The 27,600-nt window shown below is 44.2% G+C and overlaps 1 protein-coding gene across 7 annotated transcripts in view; it reads left to right on the top strand.

Annotated features, from left to right (window-relative positions):
• The window catches only part of LDB2 (LIM domain binding 2), a 454,053-nt gene that overhangs the window by 385,318 nt on the left and 41,135 nt on the right, over positions 1-27,600 (top strand). The window lies entirely within an intron of this gene.

Raw genomic sequence — 27,600 nt, 5'->3', positions numbered from 1 at the left:
TAACTAACAAAAAGCATTGAGCCTAGACTTTGTCAGGGTGGGGCATCTTCGCTACGTTTGTATGACTCCCAGAATGAATTATTCAAAGGCTGGCAATGTCTCTCTCATCAAATGCTTCGGTGCTGTGTCCCTTCTGATTGTCTCAAGTCGCCAATGTACTGTTGCCAAGTTCATAGTCTCTGTGTCTGTGTCCAGGGACTCCTCACGTGTAAGGAGGGGCTCAGTGTGCCTTCCAGAGAGTGTCCCCTGAAGAAACTCACCTCGGTGCTGGAACACAGACATTTATTTCTAAGGCTTGTTGGGGACTCTCTGTGTAACGTGCAATTGGTTTTCTGGTTTAGATATACAGTGAATTTTTATTAAAAAAAAAAATTAAATGTTAGGCAAAACTCTCTGCCCACATAATACAGCCTCCAGAGTTGGCCTCTGGAAACAAACATCTTTATATAGTTTTTATATTTATAAAAACTACAGTAAAGTTGGTCAGGGTAACAAACATCATACTGTTTCTTTTTTAAATATTCTATACTCATTTTTATAAATCAGTGTTAGTTATATTTTTAAATTTACTTTTGATCAGAGTATAATTGCTTTACAATGTTGCATTGATTTCTGCTGTACAACAAAGTGAATCAGCTGCGTGTGTATATATACCCGCTCCTTCTTGAGCTCCCCTCCCACCCACCCCCACCCCTCTAGGTCATTACTGAGCACTGAAGTACTGCACAGTAGATGGCCACTAACTGTCTGTTTTACACGGGGTGGTGTATATATGATCCCCTGGAGGAGGGCACGGCAACCCACTCCAGTATTCTTGCCTGGAGAATCCCATGGACAGAGGAGCCTGGCGGGCTGCAGTCCACAGGGTTGCACAGAGTCAGACACAACTGAAGCAACTTTGCACACACACGTGCACAGTGTATATATGTCAATGCTGTTTTCAGTGTGGAATGGCAGTCACCACGTTGCAAGTAGAGGATACGGTTTCCTTCATAAAGCCAGCATTGCCTTCCAGAACGAACAGGAAGGCAGTGGCCACGGTCCACATCCCTTTGCCTCTGAGTTGCTGGCTTCCACATCGCCCTGCTTCTCCAGGGGCCCACCCCATTGGAGTGTCTGTGCCTTGTTTCTTTTCCTTTTTATCTACCTGAAAACTTATATTTACTATTAGATGAAAGCATTGGAATGTGGTCATTTATTTGGCAGTTGATTCTGAGAGGTGGAAAGAATCAGATTCATAGTAAATTCACCTTTAAGCTTTTAAAAATGTCAATTAAACAAGAAGGAAAACCGCAGTGCTGTAGGATTTAGTCAGCTCAAAAATAGTAAAATGGTTGATATTATCAAATTCAAAGGCTAGAAAAAATATACGGATAATTTCTTTATCCTTAAGGGCAGGCTTGTGAATCTTATTTTGAATTCACAGTCCTCTAAGTTCAATCAAGTTTGCATACTTCTACATGTTGAAATACTTTGGCAGGACTTTCTGTTCTGTAAGTGAAGAATGATTTTCACAAATGTTTCCAAATTGTGCCCTCATTGGAATGTGACGGGCCCTGAACTAGATGCTGAAGATTCAAAGACAAAAGTCATGGCACCCGTTATGAAGAAACCCTCCCCTATGAGGGTTTATAAAGAGAGATCATTGTATATGAAAGGGTGAATATCATGATAGAAGTTTCCAGACTGAGTTAAGGGAGTACAAGATAGATATCTCTGGTGAATCAACCAGAGAAGGTTTCATGGAGGAGGTGATGCCTGAGCAGAGTGTGAAAGAATCAACAAAGAAAAGCCAAAGGAGGAGGAAGGCCTTTTCCATCAGAGGGAGCGGAAGGAGCACAGGTTAGGGAATGGGAAGCCGAGCAGTTGGTGATGCTGAGATGTGAAGGGAGAGGCCGAGGAGAGGAGGGAGAGAGAGTTAGCTGGGAGCCAGGTCTTGGAGCAACTGGCTGGCCGGGGTACCGGGGCCAGGAACCCCCGAAAGGATTAAACATGAGGATAGCAGGGTCTCCGTCCTGAGTAAAGGAAGAAGAGTCTTCTATTCGGTTTAGATGCCCCAGAACCAAATCCAGCTGTTGTGGCAAGACCCAGAGTCAGCCTCACTCCTCGCCACTTCACGCCAACGCGCCCGCCATCTTGGACGCCCTCAGCCAGGGCACTCCCCACTGAACGGCCCCCTGGTTCCTGCTCAGAGGGAAAGCAGGGTCTGCCCAGGAGGCGGGGTCTGAGGAGAGAGCTCTCAGCGGGATAGATGAGGCTGTGTTCTCCCCAACCTCCAGGCTCTGCGTTCAGCACTGGCTCCCGTAAGGGCTGCTGGCACAGAGCCGGTAGGACATGGGGGTCTTCGGTGCTGTTCCAGCCACAGGAATTCAGAAGGCGGCCCCACACCACCTGGCATTGTGTCTTGTCAGGGGCCAGGAGAGATTTCCTTTGAACCATCTAATGATGCCTCTCATTAAGCAGATAGAGAAGTCCCACACTACATGTCCTCAGCTGACACCTCCAAGGAATCTGGGACTTTGGCGTCCATCCTAGACTCGGTCGCTCAGTCTCTGCTGAGATCTTGAACAGACTCTTACATATTTCAGCTGCATTTAACACAGTGATAAATGCTGAATTTCCCTCCTCCCTACATGCCCCACCCACCCAGCTCCTCTGTTGTCATCAGTAAAATGGTGACCTTCACCGTGGGATCAGCAAGGTTCACTGGTCCCCACGTCTGCAGTCTTTTGATTGCAGCCTGCAAAGAGTAAGGACATCATACCAGCAGAGAGGGAATGGCATCAGGCCCTCTGCTGATAATGACATGGGGAACCATGTATGGTTTGGGGCAACAGAGAGATGCATTTCCAAGGCTACCACCTAAAGTGAAGTACTGCAGGCTGTCCCGATGTAGCTGGACTCCACAGTGGCCCATGTGAAACAGTGCACACTTTCACTTTCCCGTAAAAGAGCTGGCACAGGGGATAGAAATAAAATCAGTCACCCAGCTTTATGCCCCCAAATGACAGACCGGAACTTGAACTCTAGAACCTATGTGCTCCATGGCAAAACACTGCCTTTCTAGTAAGAATGTACAATGATGATTTAAAAATTATTTTTGTAATGACGATGGCACCCCACTCCAGTACTTTTGCCTAGAGAATCCCATGGACGGAGGAGCCTGGTAGTCCATGGGGTCGCTAGAGTTGGACACGACTGAGCGACTTCACTTTCACTTTTCACTTTCATGCATTGGAGAAGGAAATGGCAACCCACTCCAGTGTTCTTGCCTGGAGAATCCCAGGGACGGCGGGGCCTGGTGGGCTGCCACCTATGGGGTCGCACAGAGTCGGACATGACTGAAGCGACGCAGCAGCAGCAGCATAGTTGATTTACAATTTGTGTTAGTTTCAAGTGTACAGCTAAGTGATTCATAAATATATGTGATACATGCATATATATATATATATATATTCTTTTTCAGATTCTTTTCCATTCTAGGTTATTGCAAGATATTGAATACAGTCCTGTGTGCTATGCAATGCATTCTTGTTGTTTATCTATTTTATATACAGTAGTGTGGGTCTGCTCATCTCAAACCTGCCCCCTTTGGCAATTGTAAGTTTGTGTTCTATGTCTGTGAGTCTGTTTCTATTTTGTAAGTAAGTTCATTTGCATCATTTTTTTTTAGATTCCACAAATAAGTGGCAGCCTATGATATTTAGTTTGTCTGACCTCCTTCACTTAGTATGACACTCTCTAGGTCAATCCCTGTTGCTGCAAACAGTATTCTCATAGAATGATGATATTGATAGGAATTGGATCATGTCTTTCCTGCCTTGACAGAGAAGTCAGTGTTTCTCACTGGATCCTTAATCTCCTTCACCAAAAGTTATGTCAGCTCCTTGTAGGGTTTAGTGTAAGGATTTGTTGTTGTTGTTTAGTTGCTAAGTCGTGTCCAGCTCTTTCTGACCTCATGGACTGTAGCCCACCAAGCTCCTCTGTCCATGGGACTTCCCAGGCAAGGATACTGGAGTGGGTTGCCATTTCTTCCTCCAGGGGATCTTCCCAACTCAGGGATCGAACCCGTGTCTCTGGCCTCTCCTGCACTGCAGGTGAATTCTTCACCACTGAGCCACCTGGGAAGCCCAATGTGAGGATTAAGAGAGAGAACCCACACAGAGGGCGTAGCCCAAGGTCTCGGCCAGAAAGTGCCCACTTGGTGTTTGTCGCCACAGTTTACCCAGCGCCTGTTATGTGTCATCTTTGTCCTCCAGCTGGGAACTCCTTGGAGCAACATGGACTCTGGCTCTCTCCTCTCACTCACAGTCCTCCCAACACCACTTGGCTTCCCAGGCTCATGCATCCTGGTTCAGTGGCCATTTGCTTTTCTTGCCTCCACTCACCCGACCCCTTACTCACCTATTGATTGGTTCAGGACACTTTCTGAGCCCACTCTGTCCTCCTGGCAGTGTGCCAGGGGATGGACCTCCATCATGGAGCTGTGGCCTCCTTCCTAGGGTAGTCGTCACGGGCTGGTGGGCGAAGCTGGCAGGGAGAGGTGTGCTGGCTTGGAAGGCCCATGAGAAGAGCCTGGGGAGGGACCTGTGGGTCTCGCGGGGAAGGTGGTCAGCGTAGAAGCCAACCTCCCATCCACAACCCCTCAGGGCAGCTGAGGACCACTTGGCAGGTCATGGCTGAGCAGAATCTCAAACTCAGAGCCCAAAACCAGTGCACAGGGCTTCCATGACGAGACCTGGCCTGGTCAGTGGTCACCAAGAATGAGAAATAAAGCTTAATTTCTTCATTTTAGAACCAGGATCTAACATTTTCCTAGTACTCTTATCACCTAATATTTGCAAAACAGTTGAGCAGTAAGAAAATACATTTATTGGGATTTCCTTGATGGTCCAGAGTGGTTACGACTTCACACTTTCAGTGCAAACCGTACAGGCTCAATCCCTGGTCAAGGAACTAGATTCCACATGCTGAGCAGCCAAAAAAAAAGAGGAAAGAAAATAATTTTATTTATAAAAACTACTTTAAAAGCTCTCCCATCCTTCTGAGGAAATGGGCTTTTGGCTCCAGCCTCAGAAAGTCACCTGAAGAGTTGTTTCAACGGAGTTAGCCAGGAATTTCACTAGCCACACGCAGCATTGGAAGAAGTCAGACATTTTATCTGGGCAAATACTAATCCAGGGCCTTCTGAATCACAGGAAGAATTTTAAACATCAATGCGCCCTGCTTTGGAAAGGTGGGATAGGAGATTTTTAAATACTTCAGACATCTGAAATTTCAATAAGCTTTGTCTTTCAGGAACCAAAATTAAGCAATACAGGAGGTAAGCAGTTATGATCACCCAGCCTTGCCTGAAATTCCCAATCGCTCTCCCGGCGGCCTGTGGGAGGGTTTACAAGGAGGCGGCTTCCCCAGTTAGAGGAAGGAGCTGGGGAAGCACATAGCCCAGCTCCGGAGATGTGAACACGGATGACGTTGCTGGAGCAGCTGGCAGCGAGCTGCTGGGGACTCTGTGGACCTGATGTTTCTGAAGTGGTCACAGTCCGGCTGTTGTCCTTTAATTTGAGTTCTCAGGTTGCCTGCGTTCCCTCAGCCACTCCAGCACATCAAGGCTGGAGGGGCGTGGTGCCCGGGGGTGTGCCAGCCGGCTCGCCGGTCCGGGCAGAGCAGAGCGGAGGCTTGAGGAGGCAGAGCAGGGATGGCGTCCTGACCACGTGCGGCCTCGCTTCCCCTGGATGCCGTCTTATGACCTACGAGGGGCCAGGGCTTACTGACCTTGTGTCCCTGGGGTAGTTCTCCTGGCTGCGGCCGGGCTGGGAACGGGCATGCAGAGTGAGCAGTTGTTAGGAGTCCCGGAAACTGGGTGGTGTGTTTCACGAACGTGTCCACCGTCTCCTGGAGGTGAAGGAATTTACTATCATGGGGGTGATGGCGCCCCTCAATCAGTGTGTTCTGGGGAGGGAACGCTAGATCTAGAATGGGGAGAAGCAGGTGGGATTTCAGGCATGTGTTCTGTGCCATGTTTGCTGGACACAGCAGCAGACAGGCTGTCCCTCCAGTCTTCTGAAGAGCTTGGTCTACGGGAAGGCCAGGTGTCCTTGGAGAAGCATGGGGGGTCCAGGTCAATGAGACCTGCCTGTGGAGTTCATCAGTACCCCGCCCCGCCCCACCCCTCCCAGCCACGCCCCCCCCCACCCCGACCACGCCACATCCTCCTTCCGCCATTATTCATGGTTCATCCCACAAGCATCTATGAGACACCACTTATCCATCATCCTTAAGGAGATCACTGTCTAGTAGGGGAGAAAGAAAAAAGACTCTGCTGGGAGAGACATCTTCCTGGTTACAGCAATGCACAAAATGCTAGCTAACATCACTGAGTGTTTCCTGCATGCCAGGCATGCTGCTGTGCTCTGGGCAAGGAGTTATTTTGTTTTTTTTAATGCTCACAACTTTATGGGACTCTTGTTGGCCCTTTTTTGCAGGTGAGGAAACTGAGGCTTAGGGAGGTACTTCCCCAAGGTCGCAGGGCCGGTGAATGGCTGAGAAGGGATTAGAACCCACAGTCTGACTCCAGGCACAAAGACCAGAGAGACTGTTGGACGGTGGGAGTGGGAGGCCAAGTCTCCAGGGAGGAACTGGCTCTTGAATTGATTCTGAAAGATGAGTATGTGGTCCCATCCAGGAGTAGCATCAGAGAAGGATGGATAAAACTGGGGGTATGGTTGAATTCTAGGCAGTTTCACTTGTTCAGTTGCTAAGTCGAGTCCGACTCTTTGAGACCCCCTGGACTGCAGCACGCCACCAGGTCTCCCTGTCCTCCACTATCTCCCGGAGTTTGCTCAAGTTCATGTCCATTGTCTGGGTGATCCATCCAACCACCTCATCCTCTGCTGCCCCCTTCCCCTCCTGCCCCCAATCTTTTCCAGCATCAGGGTATTTTCCAATAAGTTGGCTTCATATGACTGGAATGTAAATTTTAAGCTTGTTTAACTTGGGTGTAAGGGTCAGACAGACAAGAGTATATATCTGAGGACTGCCGCTTGCTAGCTGTGTGACCTTGGAGAAGTTATTTGACCTTTCTGAGCCTGTTTCCCTATTTAGGAAATGGGGTGTAACACCCCCTTAACTGATTTCCAGTGAGATACATTCATGTGAAGCTCCCTTCTCTTTGCAAGCACGCTCTTGTAGGGTCTCTGGTCCTTTCTTCTCGGTGGGATCAAGTCATTCATCAGATTCCCCTGTGTTCAGAGCTTATGAGAAGAGTTCCAGTTGGTCAGAACACCCAGAAGTCCTATCCTTCTTTATTTCCATTTCATGAAAGTGTAAACCCTTTCTAACTCAGGGTTTGAAATTGCCACCATCCCAGATTTCTTATATGCAGTTCTTATATGTGAATGTTTACTGTGTGGAGGATTTATTTTCTTTAAATAGCTTCAAAGATAAGACTTTAAAATTGAAACTGAAATAACTGACGTCTGTTTCATTTCCTATCCCATAAAAAGAATGAAGGTTGGTAATGCAGAAACCCTGTCCGTAAGCATTTAAAGGAAACCCCCGCGAATTTCTGCCTTGGCCGTAAGTGGGATGTGCCATTTTCACTCATCTGCTGTCAACAGTAGAAACAGACAATCTCTGCCCACTGGATACCGCAGGATAACAGCACTTTATCCCTTGACAATGTGGGGTAGTTTGGCTTTGTGTTTAAATTTTAAGTCAATCATCTGGCCAAGAGACATTTTGGGTGGCATCTACTAGGCCCCGGGCACAAAAGGAACAAGGTGTGGTGTTGATAAGGATGGATAAGGCACATTGCCTTTTGTGAGGAGCTGAAGACACTGTGAGAGGTAGGTCTGTTCACGGTTCACACTGCCCAGCCTCAGCTGGGGACCTCAGATCACCCCAGAATGTTCCTCTGCTCCTAATACGCACTCATGTCGGTCTCAGCAGATGACTTAGGCTGCACCTATGTAGTTTCTAGTGTGCCCATCAAGTGCTCTGCTCCCGACTTTGGCTCTCAAAGCCCTCGACGGTGGGGCCTCTGTGCTTCCCAGCCTTGGTCCACTTCCCTTCCCCACTTATGTGTCATCCTGTAGCCACCGGACCACCTGCCCATCCCCAAACTGGCCATACTCTTTTGCCTACATGCCTTGGCACAGTATGGCTCACTACCTGGACTGCGGTTCCTACCCTTCCCTTCCATCCGATTTCCCCAGTCTAGCTCCTCATCCTTCAGGACCCATTGTCCATCCCCTCTTCTGAGCATCTCTCTCTGACTCTCAGTGGGGGCACCTGCCCCTGTGATATGGGCTTACATCTTGGCAGATCCTGCATAGGAATCGTCTCTCCATGCGCCTGTTTGTCTCCATGTTTAGTCTCTCCTTGTTTCCTGTGTGAGACTCAGAGGAACCTGAGGACAAGTTGACTGTCTTATATTTCTAGGGCCTAACAAGGTCTAGATCACGATAAGTGATTCGCTCAGTCATGTCCAACTCTTTGCAACCCCATGGACCGTAGCCCACCAGGCTCCTTTATCCATGGGATTCTCCAGGCAAGAATACTGGAGTGGGTATCCATTCCCTTTTCCAGGGGATCTTCCTGACCCAAGGAATCGAACTCAGGTCTCCTGCATTGCAGGGGGATTCTTTACTGTCTGAGCCATCAGGGAAACTGGTAGGCACCCAGTAAATGCCTCTTGAATGGATGATTGGTGGATGGGAGTTTGGTGAATGGAAGGCTGGATTTTGAATGACACACACACACAAAGTAATAGAACTCAGATGAATTCACTTGCCCTGCAGCATCTAAAAAACAATGTGTGATTCATTTTCAAAGTCGCTACCTAGAACTTTACCATGAAATCTAAAAAGAAGCAGAGTTGAATGCATTGAGGAAATGAAAGAAACGTGGCACGGGGCCTTTGGATCACTCCAGTATGCAGAATCTCCACTTAAAGCACTCAGACTTCCCAAAGCTTTTACTCTAAAACTGCTCTGAATCAGTATGTAATTTTTGCCCTAAGTGCCATTATGGCCATCTCATCATTTTGGAAATATCTTCTTTAAATTCTTGAGGACACATTTCTTAGTGGGTGATTATTTTTGCCTATTTTCTTTGGCCAGCTTTTCCTGGTGCCTGAATGCACACACTTCTTTAAGTATTTTGTTTTATTTAATGCAACTTTAAAACATCTTAAGCTTCTCTGGTGGCTCAAATGGTAAAGAATCCGCCTGCAGTGCAGGAGACTCAGGTTCAATCCATGGGTCAGGAAAATCCCCTGGAGAAGAGAATGGCTACACACTCCAGAATTCTTGCCTGGAGAATTCCATGGACAGAGGAGCCTGGCAGGCTATAGTCCATGGAGTCACAAAGAGTTGGACATGACTGAGGAACTAATAATGCTAAAGCATCTTATTGTCCTGTATCCCAGCCAAAAGCTATTTTCTTTGTGGATCTTACTTTTTATCCATCTATATGCATAATTTTTGCATTAATGTAATCAGTACACATACGATTTCTTAATGTTATTTGGTAAACACTTTGGCCTGTTTCTACATAGTCATCATATAAACCATTTATAATAGCTGCAAATACCAGTGTGAGGGTAATTTAATCATTTCTCTAAATGTTGAAACTGAGTCATATGCAAGTTGTTGCTGTCATTAATACCATTCCTCTAAATGCCCTAGCCATGTCTTGCTCTCAGTGGTGTTCTCTGCAGAGGCTGAACTGTTGAGGCCACGTAGTGAGTAAAACAGATGTGCTTCAGCATCAGAGCAATGTGGGTCCAGATCCTAGCCCCCTTATGACCTATATCAGTCTTGAACAAGTTTAAATTCTCTGAACCCCACCCTCGTCATCTGAAAATCAGGAAGAATAATGTCTCACAGGTTGGCACAAATTACGATTTATAAGATTAGATCAGCTACAAACTATAAGATCCTGGCACAGGTGGCTCAGTGGGTAAAGAATCAGCCTACAGTATGGCAGACACAGGAGATGTGGGTTCGATCCTTGGGTTAGGAAGATACCCTGGAGGAAGGAAGAGTCGCAACCCACTCCAGGATCCTTGCCTGGAGCATCCCATGGGCAGAGGAGCCTGGCGGTCTATAGTCCATGGGGTCACAAAGAGTCAGACATGACTACAGTGACTGAGCACACATGCACACAGCATACAGAAGGAGCATAATCAACCCTAGTCCCCTCCTGTGTTGTCCAGAGCAGTGGGTCAGGACTCCAAGGTCACTACTGATTGACCGCCTTAATTTCTCAGATCTCCAGTTTTTTCACATGTGAGTGATTACGTACACTGTGAATAGCAAGAATCACGCTGCCGGCGAGGGTTAAAACGATAATGCATGTGAAGAGCACATGTTATTCGAAATGACTACACCAGGAAGCCAAATAACTCCCATTCCATTTATCATCTCCTGTACATCGGTCATGGCCTTGAATTCTACACTGACATTCTGAACCCAGATGATAGGGAAAAAAAAAAGAGAGAAGGGATTTGCAAATGACAGCTGCCGAGAACGGGGGCAGGAAAGAGTTTGAGGCACGTGCCAAATATTTGAAACTCCCTTTTCAATAGAAATTTTATTACAAACATCTCACCATCATCACTGGGTGTTTTCAATGCTATTTATAACCTTTTGTTGTTGTTAAGTCTATCCCTTCAAAAATGCAGTATCCTCAACTGGCCTTGAAAGCTTGAGTTTTCACCGTTAATGTTTTCTGACCCTGTACCTTTAATTTCCCAAGTGAATGAAGATATTTTTGTGATTGTTAGGCCCTAAAGAGCACTGGTCCCTGCATGTAGCTTGTACTGATACCAAAGGAGTATCGTCCAGTGCCTGGAAGAACTAGGCAATTTGCTTTGGAAAATGACCCTCAACTGAATGACCCCAAGTGGCCTTTTGTGGGGAGAGTGACCGTGGCAGGAGTCAGCCCTTGGAAATCCTGCCAAAAGTTTCTGTTGTTGCTGCTGTTTTTTGAGGCTTGACTGCCAGCCAGGATGTTTTCCTTGGTTTTATGGCACGAGAAAGGATGGCAATCCAACCCCCTTTCCTGTCTACATGCCAGGCCAAACCTGAGGGTGGAACAGGATCCTTGCTCAGAGACCGAGATGAACTATGGCAGTCACCATGGTGATGGGCTGGCACCTGGGCCGACCGTTCACTGTTCTTGCAGGCAGACCAGCAGCACAGGCTTCCTAAGCACTGAAGTGTGGGGCTGTGGTGAGGGGGCGACCATCCCAGCAGATCTCCTGGGCTTCCCACAGCACCTGCTTCATATGATCCTCCAATGGCTCACAGCCTAAAGCATGGATCGCCGCAGGCTTGCAGTTCATTATCAGTTTGTGATAAGTTCAGAAAATGAGAATTAAAAGCCTTAAAATGACTACAGCAGTTGGACATCACCAGGATATCCAAGTTCATCCAAGTTCACGCAGTGGACTCAACCCACTGACCAGGCTATGAAGGGGTTCGGGTGTTGTCCGACTCACGGAGCATGTGGTCACTAGTCAAGGGCATGTGACCCACAGTTGGAGAAGCACTGGCTTAGAGCGTCAGACGTGGAATGGATTCAGAGACCATTTAGCACCATTGGGACCATCATAACACCGTTAGTGAGGCAGGAACTTCTCTGTGCTCTCAGCAAAAGGATGAGACAGCAATTATTATCCACGTTTTACAGATGAAAGTCAGTCCGTGCCTAAGGTTGCTAAGCTGGTCCTGGCGGCAACGCTTCCTGGCTCGGCCCCAAGCCTGCGTCCTACCCCACCCACTGCTGCTGGGGACTGGCTTCTGGCCCCTGCAGGAGAGACGGTGCCTTAAGACTGAGGGGCCTGGCCTCCCACCTCATTCTGACTTTCCGCCGCTCCGCCTTCCCCTCCTTGGAGAAAAGCTCCATCCAAGAGGAGGCCGAGAAAGGCCTTCTGAGCCCAGGAAACCTGCACACATAGAATGATTAAAACTTGGAACACCCAAAGGGCACTTTTAATTGCGTTTGGAGATGGAAAAGTAGCTCACGTGACTGCGTGATCAGGGGATTAAAGCAGTTCACTCTTAAAGAGCTAAAATAATCATAACATAGAGATAGCCCAGTGTCCAGAAAACACGGATTCCTAAAGTCAGGCAGAAGCAATGGCTACCAGTACACTAAAGGAAAACACACACACACACACACACACACACACACACACAGTATTCTAACAGGGCAGTCTTAACTGAAAACAATTTTAGAGCCATGTGTGCTTTTAAAATGCTTGCCCTTAAAGGTACAAATAGGGCTGGATTAAAGAAAGTAATTTCCAAGTCTCAGGTACTAGAGAAAGAGAAAGAAATTGTCATTTAACAAGACACTGAAAATCAGGGGAGATGGGAAGGTGGGCAGTGAGATTCTAGGCGGAAATGGATAAGGGATTGCAAAGTGAAATGCAGGACGGAGCCCAGAGTTCCGGGTCCTGAGAAACAACCTTCCTAATTGTTTCAGTCAGTCAGTTCAGTCGCTCAGTCGTGTCCGACTCTTTGCGACCCCATGAATCACAGCACGCCAGGCCTCCCTGTCCATCACCAACTCCCAGAGTTCACTCAAACTCACGTCCATTGAGTCGGTGACGCCATCCAACCATCTCATCCTCTGTCGCCCCCTTCTCCTCCTACTTTCCATCTTTCCCAGCATCAGGGTCTTTTCCAGTGAGTCAGTTCTTCACATCAGGTGGCCAAAGTATTGGAGTTTCAGCCTCTAATTGTCTAGAATGGGTCACAAACACGTCAGGAAAATGCAGACCAGGAAGCAAGAGGAGAGCTGTTTGAATTTATTTTAAGAGCACAGCCAGGGCCGACTTCCCAGGTGGCTCAGTGGTAAAGAACCCGCTTGCCAGTTCAAGAGATGAAGGAGATGTGGGTTTGATCCCTGGGTCGGGAAGATCCTCTGGAGGAGGGCATGGCACCCACTCCAGTGTTCTTGCGAGGAGAATCCCATGGACAGAGGAGCCTGGTGGGCTACAGTCCATGGGGTCGCAAAGAGTCAGACACGACTGAGCAACTGAGAACATGCATACATCCAGGAAAGTAGCCTGAACATGAAGAGGGGCCGGTTTCTCGGCATCGCTCTGAGGCTCGAGACCTTTCTCCGTGCCTGGTCTCCGTTGTTGTCCAACTTTGCATGGGCACCGTGTCACTGCCCACAGGAAACTCCCATTCCTTAGAGGGAGCAGTTGTTGTTAGGCTGCAGGACCTCACTGTCTGTCCCTAGCAGAGTTCAGAGAGCAGAGGAGGCAGGTAATAAACAAGCATGTGGAAAGGAGGGAAGGCAGGTGAGGTTAAAGCCCCCAGTCCTGATCTTCATCAGCAGCTTGGGAATGGATGGAGGGTGTGCACCATAATTAAGGAGAAAGGGAAGGCAGAGAACTAGGATTGTTGAGTGCCTACAGTGGGCGCTAGACAGAAACTTGCCCTGGTGGCTCAAATGGTAGAGAATCTGCCTGCAATGCGGGAGACCGCAGTTCGATCCCTGGGTTGGGAAGATCCCCTGGAGAAGGGAATGGCTACTCACTCCAGTATTCTTGCCTGGAGAATTCCATGGACAGAGGAGCCTGGTGGGCTATAGTCCGTAGGTTCTCAATGAACCAGACACGACTGAGTGACTAACACTTTCACCTTTTCGTTCTTCTCTCTCTGCTTTTATTTAATCCTCACAACTGGTTTGGGAAGTGGGTGTGCATGGCCTCATTTTGCAGAAGAAACTGAGACTCATCCCGTTCTGGGGCTCATCTGAGGTCATTCAGTGGGTAAACTGCCAGGCTGGGTGGGATCCTGTGTGGGTCTGGTACCCCACCCACTCTCATGTTGCAGAAGTATCACCTGCTAATATGAGCTGGGTTGAAGATTTGGTCAGCCACTTCTGCTGAGATGTCCAGGCTGTTTTGCCAGACTGTCAACAGATAATTGTCAACAGATGCCTTGGATGGCAAACACTTTCATAGAATAGACACTGGCCTGCAAGGCCCTATGGGATCTGACCTCCTCAAGTTCATCTCAGAGCTGGCTCCAGTGCCCCGGCCTGACTTTTGCTGTTCCAACCTACTAAGTTCCTTCCCACATAGCAGGGGCTCTAACTTGCTCTATCAGATCATTTAGCTATAGAACCACAGGCAACTCTCTGTCCTTTCTGTGCCTAGATTTTCCCATCAAGAAAATGGAAATAATAATAGTCCCTTACCTCAAAGAGTCATGGAGAAGGTTGAATAAAATGGCGCTGGTGCTCAGAATAAAGCCTGGAATGTAGTGAGTCCTCAGTAAATACCGTTGTCGTCAATGTCATCATCGTCAACCCCACTGCCTGGGATACTTCAGCCAGATTTTTGCATGGGCTTCCCTGGTGGCTCAGATGGTAAAGAATCTGCCTGCAATGTAGGAGACCTGGGTTTGATCCCTGAGTCGGGAAGATCCCCTGGAGAAGGGAATGGCTACCCACTCCAGTATTCTTGCCTGGAGAATTCCATGGACAGAGGAACCTGGAAGGCTGCAATCCATGGGGTCTCAAAGATTTGGATATAACTGAGCAACTAACACTTTCACTTCTCCCTATTAGTCAGGTCTCAGGACTCGTCTGCTCCTCCAAAAGGTCTCACCTGGTCAGCCAGTCTAAAGAGGACTCCCCACCCTAGTTATCTTCTGTCGCCTCTTACCTGGCTTCTTTTCCCCGTAGCAGTTTTCATCAGTTGAATTGTCCTGCGTAATCATCAGTTTCCATTTTCTGTTGTTTCTCCCCCCTCATACCTGTTACTGAAATGCAGGTGTTCTGAGAGTGGCTATCTTGTCTCTTCGCCCCTGCATAGAGAGCTAGTAATGGTAAGTCTCCTCAACTTGAGGTGTGCTCCTTGATCAGCTGGAAGTTTTAAAGAGGAAACCATTTATAAAATCCCAAATCCAAGTGTTTCCTTGGAATATCAAGGGCACTTGTGTGAAGGCTGTTAACCATCCTTGACACTACAGACTGAGCACCTGCAGCATTTTTCTCTAAGGATCTGATGTTCTTATTTGCAATTATAAACAATCCTGTCGGGGACGGGAGGGGAGGGATGTCATTAACGTTATCTGATGACTGTGCCTCATCTATAAAACACAGGAGATGTGCGTGACTTCTAAGGACTTCTACTCAAGCCTTCTAAAAAGGAGGAGCACAAAGTAGAAATATTAACACATACCACAAATAAAATATTAAAGAATCTATGCTAGAAATGAGGAAGCTACACTCAAAAGGTTCCAGGTTGGCCGAGGTCTGCCAACTTATTAGTATAGCATGGTTTATGGTTTGCTTTCTGTCTTGATTCCCCATTTTCAGGACTCATTCACATCCATTCAGTTCACAAACATATACGGAGCCCCTACTGTATCCCTGGGTTTACTCTGGTCCTATTCAGTCTACAAATGTTTACTGAGCCCCTATTGTATTGGAGAAGGAAATGGCAACCCACTCCAGTACTCTTGCCTGGAGAATCCCATGGATGGAGGAGCCTGGTGGGCTACAGTCCACGGGGTCGAAAAGAGTCGGACACAAATGAGCAACCTCACTTTCACTTTCTATTGTATACCTGGGTCTACTCTGGTCCTACTCAGTCTACAAGTGTTTACTGAGCACCTACTGTATACAAGGGTCTACTCTGGCACGTTCAGTCTACAAATGTTTCCTGAGCACCTGTTGTATACCTGGGTCTACTGTGGTCTCCAGCCAACAGATTCCCTATTTGATACTGAATTTTTCTGTGCTCGTGAGAATCTCATATATGTTGCTTCTGATTTCCTAGGTCAGTCATAACCTAAGACTGGAAGTCTACCTGAGAAGGCAACTCATTTCCCCCTCCTGTCTTCCTGCGTGTTCCCAAGATTTGGGAGGGATGAACTGACCCCTTTTGGGTTCAGTACAGCCTTAGATCAGTATGGAAACTTGGGCATAAGAGCAGCCTCACCTCCAGAAGCTTCACAATGTGGCTTTTGTAGAATAAATGTCTGTAGCCTTAGAAATTGATCAAAGTGGTTGTCTTCCTTCTTCCCTTTTTGATGTCCCTTTGGGATTCTGCCTATGTTTTACCTACAGAAGGAGTTTTCTGTCACCTATCTATTCTTCAATGGTTTTACCATGAGGGGGAAACTTAGGTAGAAAAATTAGAGTTTTCTTGTTGTTGATTAACAGAATTTACAAACATATGCAAAACAGTAGCCACCCTGACCAGTGCTGTTACTCTTCCCTGTGGGCTTCCCTGGTGGCTCAGGTGGTACAGAATCTGCCTGCAAGGCAGGAAACCCAGGTTCGATCCCTGGGTCAGGAAGATCCCCTGGAGAAGGGAATGGCACCCCACACCAGTATTTTTGCCTGGAGAATTCCATAGACAGAGGAGCCTGGCAGGCTACAGTCTATAGGGCCACGAAGACTCAGACACAACTGAGCCATTAGTTCTGTTACTACCATTGACACATAATTCTGAGCTTCCGGACTTTTGATATCTCACTAACAGAAGGCAGGAAGGACAAGTGTTTGCGTTAGAAGAGACGTGACCTGTAGTCTTACCATTGAACAGGTGCCCTGTCCTACAGGAGGTCTAGTCTTTTGTCAGGTCCCTCCACACCAGTTGTGTTGCATTGTTAGCACGGGCTTGCAATTGAAAGCAGAAACAGTTCCCCTTTTGTTAAATGGGATGGGCATTGGAATAACACCTCCATAGATTAAGAAATATGTGAGGTCACTTATAATAAAATGCTTTGAAAGCTGTAAGGTTCTTCTGCAAAACAGATACCCCTCATTGACTATCCAAACTCTCAGCGTCCAAACTTGTTATCTTAATTCAGGAATCAATGAGTTTTCAGAAAAGACAATGGCACCCCACTCCAGTACTCTTGCCTGGAAACTCCCATGGACAGAGGAGCCTGGTAGGCTGCAGCCCATGGGGTCACTAAGAGTCGGACATGACTGAGCGACTTCACTTTCACTTTTCACTTTCATGCATTGGAGAAGGAAATGGCAACCCACTCCAGTGTTCTTGCCTGGAGAATCCCAGGGATGGGGGAGCCTGGTGGGCTGCTGTCTATGGGGTAGCACAGGGTCGGACACAGCTGAAGCAACTTAGCAGCAGCAACAGCAATGAGTTTTGGGGGAAAAAAATTTAAATAAATTCTTCCTTATCCAATTCAAGCTACTCACTATCCAAAATACAGGAACCAAATTAATCCATGTAGTTCAGTATTCCTATTATTCTAACTCTCCAAATTGAAAACTGGGTAAGTTTCAATGATGAGGAATAATTGAACTAATGGTCACCATGATTCTCATGATCACCTACAGTCTAATTTACAAAGAATAAAGCAATTTGGGGTTGAATTATATGAACTTGCTATTTTTGCAGGTCAAATGCTGTTAAATATTGGCTATTTCATATGGCTCATTCTAATACTTAGGGACTGCTGCTGCTGCTAAATCGCTTCAGTCGTGTCCAACTCCATAGATGGCAGCCCACCAGGCTCCCCCATCCCTGGGATTTTCCAGGCAAGAACACTGGAGTGGGTTGCCATTTCCTTCTCCAATGCATGAAAGTGAAAAGCGAAAGTGAAGTCATTCAGTCGTGTCCAACTCTTAGCGACCCCATGGACCGCAGCCTACCAGGCTCCTCCGTCCATGGGATTTTCCAGGCAAGGGTACTGGAGTGGGGTGCCGTTGCTTTCTCCAAATACTTGGGGACAGGGCACCCCATATCCAAGACAGACAATCACTTGACTCCATGATTTTTCCATTTTCCACCATCATCTTCCAATTGCTATTTAACATAATAATAGCAAACGTAACAGCCATTTATTGCCTGCTGACCCTGTGTCAGGCATTGTAGGTCTTTTAACTAGCCCTCATTACATCATTAAAAACTAATTATTTATATTTTGAATAGATAATGTATTTATATATATTGTAAAATTTTTAAAATGTAAAAATATTTTTAAAATATATACCTTTTACACCTAGTTTCAACCTCTCTGTTCACCTCCCTAGAGGCAACCAACATTGTCAGTTTCTTGCATTTTCTTCCTGGAATATTCTCTGCATATACTTTAAATATATACTGTTTTAAACACACAGAGACACACACATGCATGTATGCACAAATGGTAATATAGTGTTCGTACTGTTTTAAAAGCTGAGCAGTGATCCTGTTTATAAAAGCAACAGAGATATATTCTAAAGAGGTATATCACTCTAGAGATATAATTTATTTTCCAAGTACTTTGTTGATGGACATTTGGGTTATTTCTAATCTTTTTCTATTATTAACAATGATGTGCAAATGTCTTCTCATATTTGATTTTACTCAAGAGCAACTAAAAGACTAAATTCATAGAAGAAATTCCTGGAAGTAAAATTTCCAGGTCAAAAGACACATACATTGCAATTTTGATAGATATTGTCAAGCTGTTCAACATAGAGGTTGTACCAAGATTCCATTTTCCCCAGCAGCACATAAAATGACTATTTTCCACACTTTTCAACAACTAAAGGTTATCAAATTTTTCTATGTTCCAATATTGTAGGTGAAAAATGGTATCTCATTTTCATTGTAATATGCCTTTCTCTTATTACAAGAGAGATTTATTATCTTCTCCTATACTTAAGAGCCATTTGTATTTCCTTTCTTGTGAATTATTTGTTCATATAATTTACCCATTTTTCTTTTGGCTTATTCTTTTCTTATAATTTAAAGAAGTATACCCTTTTTTATGATATAATTGAAATTACAAGTTTTTGAGATTTTTAAAATTTTCTATAAAGTTGTTTTATCCAAATGTTTTTGACGTGTCACATGAAGCAGTATTTCCCGTATGTCTTTTGTTTTGTGTTTCATATTTAGCATTAGTCCTCTGAGCTAGTAATAATTAAAATACATTCTATGCTTTCTAATGCCACTTTTAAAATTTGGGGGACTTTTTCATGTTTAAATAATTGATCCACATGGAATTTGGGGGGTATAAAATGTGAAAGTGAAAATATTAATCATTTAGTCGTGTCTGACTCTTGGCAACTCCATGGACTATAACCCACTAGGCTCCTCTGTCCTTGGAGTTCTCCAGGCAAGAATACTGGAATGGATAGCCATTCCCTTTTCCAAGGGATCTTACTGACCCAGGGATTGAACCTGGGTATCCTGGATTGTAGGCAGATTTCTTTACCATCTGGCCTGAAGATCCTATTTAATTAGTCAGTTGTCTAAACACTCTCTGTTAGTTAATGCATATTTTCTCCACTGATTTGAAATTTCAATTTGGCATTTTCTTCTTTGCCCTACTGGAGAAGGAAATGGCAACCCACTCCAGTACTCTTGCCTGGAAAATCCCATGGACAGAGGAGCCTGGTAGGCTATAGTCTCTGGGGTCGCAAAGAATCGGACACAACTGAGCGACTTCACTCACTCACTCTTTGCCCTAACTATTTGAGCCTACTTATAAACTCTAATTTCTGTTCTGTTAACCTGTCTTTATCTTCTTTATCCCAAACCACATTTATTCATTTATTTAAGCTGTGCCACACAGTATGTGGGGTCTTAATTACCCCCACTAGGGATCGAAAATTCACCCCATGCAGTGAAAGCAGAGTTTTAACCCCTGGATCACCAGGAAGTCCCCAAAAGCAAGCTTTAAAAATTACCTTTCCATTACAATATACTTTAGCATCTAGTAGAATTAAGATTATATCATTATTCTTCTTTATAGAATTCTTAAAGTTGTTTTTTTTTTTTTTCATCTAAACTTTAAAAGTGTATTTGTTGTTGTTCAGTCGCTCATTCATGTCCAACTCTTTGTGACCCCATGGACTACAGCACACCAGGCTTCCCTGTCCTTCACCATCTCCTGGAGCTTGCTCAAACTCGTGTCCATTGTGTTGTTGATGCCATCCAACCATCTCATCCTCTGTCGTCCCCTTCTCCTCCTGCCTTCAATCCTTCCCAGCATCAGGGTCTTTTCCAAGGAGTCGGCTCTTCGAATCACGTGGCCAAAGTATTGGAGCTTCAGTTTCAGGATGAGTCTTCCCATTGAATATTCAGGGTTGATTTATTTTAGGATTGACTTCTTTTTAATATGCTCTCTAGGTTGGTCATAGCTTTTCTTCCAAGGAGCAAGTAGTGTCTTTAAATTTCATGGCTGCAGTCACCATCTGCAGTGATTTTGGAGCCCAAGAAAACAATCTGTCACTGTTTGCATTGTTTCCCCATCTATTTGCCATGAAGTGATGGGACCAGATGCCATGATCTTAGTTTTCTGAATGTGGAGTTTTAAACCAGCTTTTCATTCTCCTCTTTCACCTTCATTAATAGATTCTTTAGTTCCTCTTTGCTTTCGGCCATAAGGAAGGTGTCATCTGAGGCTGTTGATATTTCTCCCAGCAGTCTTGATTCCAGCTTGTGTTTCACCCAGCCCAGCATTTCACATAATGTACACTGAATATAAGTTAAATAAGCAGGGTGACAATATACAGCATTGACGTACTGCTTTGCCAATATTAAACCAGTCCATTGTTCCCTGCCTGTTTCTAACTATTGTTTCTTGACCTACATACAGGCCATGAATTAGCCTATCTAATTAAAACTAAATCTATTGATATTCTATTGGAATGCTATTAAATATACATTGGAGAAGCTAAATTTCGGTTCAGTTCAGTCGCTCAGTCGTGTCTGAATTTTTGCGACCCCATGGACTGTAGCACACCAGGCCTCCCTGTCCATCACCAATTCCCAGAGTTTACTCAAACCCATATCCATTGAGTCGGTGATGCCATCCAGCCATCTCATCCTCTGTCATCCCCTTCTCCTCCTGCCTTCAGTCTTTTCCAGCATCAGGGTCTTTTCCAATGAGTCAGTTCTTCACATCAGGAGGCCAAAATATTGGAGTTTCAGCTTCAACATCAGTCCTTCCAATGAACACCTAGGACTGGACTGGTTGGACCTCCTTGCAGTCCAAGGGCTCTCAAGAGTCTTCTCCAGCACCACAGTTCAAAAGCATCAATTCTTCTGTGCTCAGCTTTCTTTATAATCCAACTCTCACATCCATACATGGCTGCTGGAAAAAGCACAGCTTTGACTAGACGGAAACTAAATTTACATTGGAGTTAATTAAATTAACATTGGAGAAATTGTTGTCCTTACGACCTTTGGTCTTTCTACCCATAATTTTGGATAGCCTTTCCAATATTAACGTCCTTTTTGTGTCCCCTGGTAAAGTGTTGAGGGTTTTTCTTTTTTTTGCATGTATGTGCACATGTATTTTATTTTGTATATGGATACAGACATGTATTTTATTTTACATCTCTTGATAACTTTGCATCTACATCTGTTTTTGGTTCTGTCTGTTTTGGGTTCATTATCATAAATATGGTCTTTTCATTTATAGTTTAATTGGTTTCACTGTATTTATAAAAGTTATTGAGTTCTGTATATTAATTTTATTCCTAGGCATCATAGAGAATCTTCTTAATAGTTTCAGGAACTTTTTTTTCAGTTTGTCTTCTTGGGTGGGTGTTCCAGCTAAGTTATGTCATTTGCAGATTATGGTGATTTTACAAAGCCTTGTCCAATTTTATATTTTCTTTTCTTCTTTTTTCTAATTATATTGGCTAGTACCATCAGAAAAGTGTTAAATAATAGGATAATTGATACCCTTATCTTGTGTCTGACTTTAATGGGAACACTTCTAGATTTTTTTCATTAAGCAGGATGATGGCTTATGATTTGAGATAGACATATTTCTTATGTTAGAGTAATATCTATCTATTCTTATTTTATTAAGAGCTCTTTAAAGAAACAGAAGGACATTGAATTTTATCTAATGTATTTATAGTGTCCAAGGAGATGATATTATTTTTCTTTTTATTATTGTGATTAGATATATTAATAAAAGTAATTGGTGCTTACTTGGTGCAGTTGTTATCCAAAGTGGTATTCTAAGATCTTTACATGTATCAACTCACTTAATCCTTACCCAGTCTAGAACTCAGTATTATTAGTACTTTCACTCTAAAGTGGAAAAAAAAAAAACATTCACATTTACAGAGGTTAAATAACTTGAATAAGATCAGACAAGCAATAACTGGCAGAGCTGAGAGTGGATTCAGGGCAATTCTTCTGTGTGCAAACCTATTTTACCTTGATAAGTTTCTTAGTAAATTATCATTTCATTCTTGGAACAAATTCTACTTGGGACAAATACTTTTGGTGTGTCATAGGTTCCATTTGTTAATATTTATTTACAATTTCTGCATCAGTCTTAAAAAAATCCAACTAAAGTTCTCCTTTTATGATGTTTGTTCTCAGTGCCGAGGCTTGTTGGTAACCTGGCCTCATAAATGTTTTAGAAATATTTCTCTTTTTTCTTTTTTTTTTTTCCAGGAATATCTAAGTGGCATTGAAGTTACTTGTCTTTTAAAGCTATTGCAGAAGTTCTGTATGAAATTACCTTGGACAAATTCCCCCGTGAAAAAATCTGGGCTTGGGACTTTTTTTTTTTTGGAGGGGTAGTGTCTTGATAAATTTTTAAATTTGTTCTAGGTAATTGGTCTATTTAGTTGGTCCTGAGGTCAGTACAGTTTAACATATGGGAAAGATACACACTGAATGAATAACACTCATGAATGTAAAATTATAATCACACTAAGGTCTAGGAAAGAAAAGCACATGTCGGAAGAGAGAAAGTAGAAGTCATGGAGGTTGGAGGTAGAAGGGGAATGGAGGGGAAACTCTCCCAAAATGAATAAAGACCCAGTATGGGCAGGGGGCTTTTATAGAGTGATATTTCAGGGACTAAAAAATTTGAATGTGGCTGGAACCCAAACAGCCAAATAGAGAGCATGGTTCAACTTGAGGCTGGAGGCAGGAGCTGGACCCCTATGATGTTCAAAATTTTACCCTAAATCAGTGCAAAGCTGTTGAAGGTGAAGAACACAGAGAAATGAGTGCATCTGAAAGATCTGAGGAAAGAAAAGTTAGTGATTAGATTGGATAAAAGGTGTGAGGGAGAAAGAGGTATCTGCTCTGTCTCTGGTTGTCAAAACAGGCTGGGTGCTGGACACCTTTACTGAGCAGGGACTGGACGAAGATTTTGTGTAGGGTGGGTGTCAGGGTGGGGGACTGAGTGCAGAGGGTCACTGAGTTGGTTTTTTGTTTTCATGTTTGTTTTTTGATATGTTGGATTAGAAGGTATTTGAGACAGGTAGATTGGCAAACGGAGAAGGCAATGGTACCCCACTCCAGTACTCTTGCCTGGAAAATCCCATGGACGGAGGAGCCTGGTATGCTGCAGTCCATGGGGTCGCTAGGAGTCGGACACGACTGAGCGACTTCACTTTCACTTTTTACTTTCATGCATTGGAGGAGGAAATGGCAACCCACCCCAGTGTTCTTGCCTGGAGAATCCCAGGGACGGGGGAGCCTGATGGGCTGCCATCTCTGGGGTCGCACAGAGTCGGACATGACTGACGCGACTTAGCAGTAGCAGCAGCAGATTGGCAAAAAGGGATTGAATATAAGTTGGGAGTCTTCTTAACATCTGACTACCTGGCAATTACAACCTTGAAGATCACTGTGAAGGATGAAGCCCAGGAAGAAACAGGGAGCCTGGAGCCAAAGCCGAAACACTCACAGGTGTTAATTCTTGGACCATCTCGTCCATTGAGCATTCAGTCCATTTTGCTACCCACCGAGATTCATTGTCAGGGAGTCTGTGAATTCTAGGAGGAAGAAATCTGGAGAGCTGCCAAAAGAACATCACTGACTCAGGGTCCTCAGGGAATACATAGGTGCCTGTCCTTAAGGAGATCTTTGGTTTCATACTTCACAAGATCAGGTCTAAGGTGCTGTGACTGCCTTCTAGTCTTTCTGTTGTGTTGTTTTAGACTCTCTGAGCAGATGTTTTTAAATGTTTTTAATAACACTGTGGTTTGTAGTTCAGTACATACACCCAAAGAGCCTCTTAAAACATGGCATAGAGGTTTTTAATACAAAAATATTCTAATGTTCAGAGGCACACATAGAAACCAATGTCTGGAATCCTGAGGGAGATTTGTCTACTAATGAAAATTCTGTAAATTCTTTAGGAAAAGGAAGTATTTTCACAGTTTTAATGTGACTCTCTGGAATAATCTAGGATATGATAATATTAGCACATAGAGTTACTTTTTAAAAATTTAATAAAGGTTAACTTTGGTTTTCCTAGATGTAGAATTTTCTAGAAAACTCTAGAGTTTGCCTTCCCCCCAACTTGAGACTAAGGAATATTCTTATGTTATTCCTTCTTTCTTAAAAGTATCAGGCATCTTACTTCATTAGGCATAGCTATAAATTGATAAGGGGATCAATTTAAATCAAAAAAATGACTGCCTCATTTTTTTAAAAGTAGTTATAACCATGCTTTTGATAACTATATTTACATACAGTTGATTCAACTTTTAACTACATGTGCTCACTTAGCTTTTTCTTATTAGAGGTCTTTCACCCCTCTGAAAACTATTATTTCCTTATTAATTTCCCAGTAGCTTTAGGCAATCTCTAGCTGTGGCAATGACTGTGTGTATAAACAGTCTTTATTGTCTATGGTTTTATGATAGAGAAAAATACCTTTGATATACTTAAAATGCTGATTATTGGATGGAGTCAAAAGAATAGTCATTACCTTTGATAATACACAAGATAATCTCTTATTCTCTCTGTATTCCAAAGCCTGGGGATTATAAAAATGAAGGTGTGTTGCTGCTCTCGCCAAGCTTAGCATTAATGACCAGAATATCCTGATCACTTATTATGTGCTGAGCATTCCTCGACTCTGGTAGCAAATGTTTAGGATGCCTGCTAGGTGCCAGGCATGATGTGGGGTGCTGGAATTACAGAGGTGAGCAGGGAAAGTGGTATTCAAGCTTTCATATACTTATGCTGGAGTGGAGAGACATTTATTGTTGTTGTTCAGTCACTAAGCTCTGTCTCTTTGCGACCCCATGGACTCCAGCATGCAAGGCTCCTTTGTCCTCCACTATCTCCCAGAAAGTGAAAGTGAAGTCATTCAGTCATGCCCGACTCTTTGCGACCCCATGGACTGAGAAGCCTGGTAGGTAGATGGTAGCCTACCAGGCTTCTCAGTCCATGGAATATTCCAGGCAAGAGTACTGAAGTGGGTTGCCATTTCCTTCTCCAGGGGATCTTCTCAACCCAGGGATCAAATCTGGGTCTCCTGCATTGCAGGCAGATGCTTTACCATCTGAGCCAACAGGGAAGCCCCGATCTCCTAGAGTTTGCTCAAATTCATGTCTGTTGAATCTCACACAAATGTGTGTGTATTAATATTTCATTTTAAAAAATTGAAGTATAGTTGATTTACAATGTGTTGAGTTCTGCTGTACAACCAAGTGTTTCAGTTATACATACACATACATCCTTTTTTATATTCTCTTCCATTACAGTTCATCATGGGATATTGAGCTGTAGAGGAGGGCCTTGCTGTCTAGCCATTCTACATATAATAGTTTGCAGTTGCTAACTCCAGGCTCCCAATCCATCCCTCTCCAGCCCCCTGCCCTGTGGCAACCACAAGTCTGTTCTCTGTGTCTGTGAGTCTGTTGCTGTTTCATAGACAAGTTCATTTGTATCATATTTTAGATCCCACATATAAGTGATATCATATGGTATTCATCTCTCTCTGACTCACTTAGTATGATAAGCTCTAGGTTCATCCATGTTGCTGAAAATGGCATTGCTTCATTTCCTTTTGATGACCAATATTCCATTGTATATATATACACCACATCTTCTTTATCCATTCATCTGTCAATGGACATAAAAGTTACTTCCATGTGTTAGCTATTATAAATAGTGCTGCGATGCGCATTGGGATGCATGTATCTTTTTGAATTATAGTTTTTTCTAGGTATGTATGCCCAGGAGTGGGATTTCTGGATCATATGCTAGTTCTAGTTTCAGTTTTTTAAGGACTCTCCACACTGTTTTCCATAGTGGCTGCAGTAACTTACATTCCCTTGGTGGACATTATCCAACCCACTCCAGTGGGAAGGTCTTGAGCAAGGAGGCAGGTAGACCTGGAGCAGAAAAGTTGGAGAAGGACCGACACTGGAGGGAGAGAACCCTGAAAGGAGACCCAAGAGAAGCCATCAGAGATGGAGGGAGGCAATCGGGAGAAAGACCTAGAAACCCAAAGGAAGTATATCATGTATAAGAAGGATGGCACGGCAGCAGTGTCAGACAGCCCTGGAGTGTGGCACACATACAGTGGGTTAGCGGTGGGGGTGGGGCTGGTGACCTTGACATGGACCATTTGGGAATTTATTTTTTCAATCAGCAGTGTTGGTGGGAAAGACAGCAGTGTGAAGCTGAGATTCCTGGTAGCCAGCACTATCACACGACTTGGCAAGCTGTTCAATGACATTCTATGCATCAGCAGCCTAGCAGGGTCCAGACGAGGATACTCTCATATTCAAATCCTCCCCCACCCCTTATGTAGACATAAGAGTGTGTTTTACACTAACACTCACTTCTACAATTACACTGAAGTACAGATAAATGAATGACTTCGTCTATATAAGGTAATTATGTTAGCTGACAATATTTTGACTCTCCATTTCCTTTAAATTAGTTTTACATGGTAGGGGGCCAATTCACATTTTCAAGTTGGTTCGGAAGCTGTTTTAATTGCGCCTTCAAACACAGGCACCCGGGCTCCTGAAATGTCAAAACTTGACTGCATTTTTGGTAGCAATAATGATATTTCTTGTATTTTGAATTTCACTGGTATGATCACGCGAGTGTCCATTGTGAAACACCAGGGCATGGAGCTGACCCCAAATGGAAACTGGACGCTTAAAAGATTACCTTCTTGTATCGGCTAGTCTAAAATAAGAATGTAACTTTTCTTACAGTTACCAGAGTTCATTTCAATTAAATCTTAATGAGGAAAAATGTGACAAATGGGTCCATGAGCATCACCTCGCAGACCTTTTAATTTTTATAAATTCACTTGCCGAGTTAGACTTCCCTGTTGCAATTATTTCATTTGGCACTTGGAAATTTCACCCAAATTGCATATGGTGGGTGCTAGAGCAGTCATTTGCTTCGGGGAGTTTAACTCTTGTGGTCATGCTATCCATCTATATCTGTAATCGGAGAAGGGGCGTGCTAAAAAGGTGAAAAGTACCATTTGTCACAGCACTCTTGCGTAAAGATGGCTGGGGATTAGGAAATAAGGCGGTAGGGGCCGTTTTTCTTCTCATTAGCTGCTTTATTTGTAACTGCAGGGGCTGTCAGAAGCATGGACTTAATAACCTTCAAGTTCTTCTGCATTAATATAAGAAAGGTTGCATGAATTTTGGAAAATCCTTGTCCCCATGAGCTTATCAGAAATACTTTGGCAGGTGAATACAGAATAACCCTTCTTTGGGGAGTGCTCAGCTGAATTAAATATATAATTGAAGTGGATTCATCTAGAATGAGACGTTTATGCTGATCGTGTATGCCTTCTGATGCTGCTGAACCTTCACGTGGCGTGCCTTTTCAATTCTCCACGGGGA

The sequence above is a fragment of the Bos indicus x Bos taurus genome, chromosome 6 (genome assembly GCF_003369695.1).
Source record: "Bos indicus x Bos taurus breed Angus x Brahman F1 hybrid chromosome 6, Bos_hybrid_MaternalHap_v2.0, whole genome shotgun sequence".
In the NCBI taxonomy this organism is placed as follows: Eukaryota; Metazoa; Chordata; class Mammalia; order Artiodactyla; family Bovidae; genus Bos; species Bos indicus x Bos taurus.
Note: the sequence above shows the minus strand (reverse complement) of the source record. Positions and strands in the feature narration are given on the sequence as shown.